General features: G+C 44.8%; 1 non-coding gene and 9 pseudogenes across 1 annotated transcript; all 10 read left to right on the top strand.

The window, feature by feature from the left end:
* Positions 1–44, top strand: part of LOC142123603 (5S ribosomal RNA) — a 119-nt pseudogene extending 75 nt beyond the window's left edge.
* Positions 45–126: 82 nt separating this feature from the next.
* On the top strand, positions 127–245 carry LOC142123518 (5S ribosomal RNA; annotated as a pseudogene).
* Positions 246–326: 81 nt separating this feature from the next.
* Positions 327–445, top strand: LOC142123490 (5S ribosomal RNA). The gene has a single exon (XR_012684447.1). It is a non-coding gene; the product is annotated as a 5S ribosomal RNA (ribosomal RNA).
* An 82-nt stretch (positions 446–527) lies between these two features.
* Positions 528–646, top strand: LOC142123619 (5S ribosomal RNA; annotated as a pseudogene).
* Positions 647–725: 79 nt separating this feature from the next.
* On the top strand, positions 726–844 carry LOC142123503 (5S ribosomal RNA; annotated as a pseudogene).
* A 272-nt stretch (positions 845–1,116) lies between these two features.
* On the top strand, positions 1,117–1,236 carry LOC142123572 (5S ribosomal RNA; annotated as a pseudogene).
* Positions 1,237–1,316: 80 nt separating this feature from the next.
* Positions 1,317–1,435, top strand: LOC142123568 (5S ribosomal RNA; annotated as a pseudogene).
* An 81-nt stretch (positions 1,436–1,516) lies between these two features.
* LOC142123526 (5S ribosomal RNA) lies at positions 1,517–1,635 on the top strand (annotated as a pseudogene).
* Positions 1,636–1,917: 282 nt separating this feature from the next.
* LOC142123533 (5S ribosomal RNA) lies at positions 1,918–2,036 on the top strand (annotated as a pseudogene).
* Positions 2,037–2,307: 271 nt separating this feature from the next.
* LOC142123567 (5S ribosomal RNA) lies at positions 2,308–2,426 on the top strand (annotated as a pseudogene).
* The last annotated feature ends 74 nt before the right edge of the window (positions 2,427–2,500 follow it).

Below are 2,500 nucleotides of genomic sequence, written 5' to 3'. Positions count from 1 at the left end.
TACTTGGATGAGAGACCACTTGGGAATACCAGGTGCTGTAGGCCTTTTTTTTTTTCTCTCTTGTTTCGGCTTCCTTTAATGCTGATTTTGAGATGTATAAGAGATGTAGGTCATTAGAAAACCAATACCTACAGCCACACCACCCTGAACAAGCCCAATTCCATCTGATCTTGGAAATTAAGCAGGGCCGGGCCTGGTTAGTACTTGGATGAGAGACCACTTGGTAATACCAGGTGCTGTAGGCCTTTTTTTTTTCTCTCTTGTTTCGGCTTTTGTCAATGCTGATTTTAAGATGTATAAGAGATGTAGGTCATTAGAAAACCAATACTTACAGCCACACCACCCTGAACAAGCTCAATCTCGTCTGATCTTGGAAGCTAAGCAGGGCCGGGCCTGGTTAGTACTTGGATGGGAGACCACCTGGGAATACTAGGTGCTGTAGGCCTTTTTTTTTTTCTCTCTTTTTCCAGCTTCCTTCAATGCTGGTTTTGAAATGTATAAGAGATGTAGGTCATTAGGAATCCAATACCTACAGCAAAACCACCCTGAACTAGCCCAATCTCATCTGATCTTGGAAGCTAAGCAGGGCCGGGGCTGGTTAGTACTTGGATGGGAGACCACCTGGGAATACAAGGTACTGTCACCCTTTTTTTTTTTCTCTTGTTCCGACTTCCTTCAATGCTGGTTTGAAATGTATAAGAGATGTAGGTCATTAAGGAACCAATACCTACAGCCACACCACCCTGAACAAGCCCAATCTCTTCTGAACTTGGAAGCTAAGCAGGGCTGGGATTGGTTAGTACTTGGATGGGAGACCACCTGGGAATACCAGGTGCTGTAGGCCTTTTTTTTATTATCTCTTGTTCCGGCTTCCTTCAATGCAGCTTTTGAGATGTATAAGAGATGTTGGTCATTACGAAACCAATATGTACAGCCACACCACCCTGAAGAAGCCTAATCTTGGAAGCTACGCAGGGTTGGGCCTGGTTAGTACTTGGATGGGACACCACCTGGGAATACCAGGTGCTGTAGGCCTTTTTTTTTTCTCTCTTTTTCCGGATTCCTTCAATGCTGGTTTTGAGATGTATAAGAGATGTAGGTCATTAGAAAACTAATACCTATGGCCACACCACCCTGAACAAGCCCAATCTCATCTGATCTTGGAAGCTAAGCAAGGGCAGGCCTGGTTATTTATTTGGATGGGAGACCACCTGGGAATACTAGGTGCTGTAGGCCTTTTTTTTTCTCTCTTTTTCCGACTTCCATCAATGCTGGTTTTGAGATGTATAAGAGATGTAGGTCATTAGCAAACCAGTACCTACAGCCACACCACCCTGAACAAGCCCTATCTCATCTGATCTTGGAAACTAAGCAGGGCTGTGCCTGGTTAGTACTTGGTTGGGAGACCACCTGGTAATACCAGCTGCTGTAGGCCTTTTTTTTTTCTCTCTTGTTCCGGATTCCTTCAATGCTGGTTTTGAGATGTATAAGAGATGTAGGTCATTAGGAAACTGACACCTACGGCCACACCACCCTGAACAAGCCCAATCTCATCTGATCTTGGAAGCTAAGCAGGGGCAGGCCTCATTAGTACTTGGATGGGAGACCACCTGGGAATACCAGGTGCTGTAGGCTTTTTTTTTTTCTCTCTTGTTCCGGATTCTTTCAATGCTGGTTTTGAGATGTATAAGAGATGTAGGTCATTAGGAAACTAAAACCTCTGGCCACGCCACCCTGAACAAGCCCAATCTCGTCTGATCTTGGAAGCTAAGCATGTCCAGCGCCTGGTTAGTACTTGGATGGTAGACCACCTGGGAGTTCCAGGTGCTGTTGCCCTTTTTTTTTTTCTCTCTTGTTCCCCCTTCCTTCAATGCTGGTTTAAAATGTATAAGAGATGTAGGTTATTAGGAATCCAATACCTACAGCCAAACCACCCTGAACAAGCCCAATCTCGTCTGATTTTGAAAGCTAAGCAGGGCTGGGCTTGGTTAGTACTTGGATGGGAGACCACCTGGGAATACGAGGTACTGTAGGTTTTTTTTTTTTTTCTCTTGTTCCGGCTTCCTTCAATGCTGGTTTTGAGATGTATAAGAGATGTAGGTCATTAGGAAACTAATACTTACAGCCACACCACCCTGAACAAGCCTGATCTTGGAAGCTAAGCAGGGCCGGTCTTGGTTAGTATTTGGATGGGAGACCATCTGGGAATACCAGGTGCCGTATGCCTTTTTTTTTTCTCTCTTGTTCCGTCTTCCTTCAATGCTGGGTTTGAGATGTATAAGAGATGTAGGTCATTAGGCAACCAATACTTACAGCCACACCACCCTAAACAAGCCCAATCTTGTCTGATCTTGGAAGCTAAACAAGGCCAGGCCTGGTTAGTACTTGGATGGGAGACCACCTGGGAATACCAGGTGCTGTAGGCCTTTTTTTTTTCTCTCTTGTTCCGGATTCCTTAAATGCTGGTTTTGAGATGTATAAGAGATGTAGGTCATTAGGA

The sequence above is a fragment of the Mixophyes fleayi genome, unplaced genomic scaffold (genome assembly GCF_038048845.1).
Source record: "Mixophyes fleayi isolate aMixFle1 unplaced genomic scaffold, aMixFle1.hap1 Scaffold_2387, whole genome shotgun sequence".
Lineage (NCBI taxonomy): Eukaryota > Metazoa > Chordata > Amphibia > Anura > Limnodynastidae > Mixophyes > Mixophyes fleayi.
The sequence above is the reverse complement of the archived record's forward strand: the minus strand, read 5'-3'. Positions and strand labels throughout refer to the sequence as shown.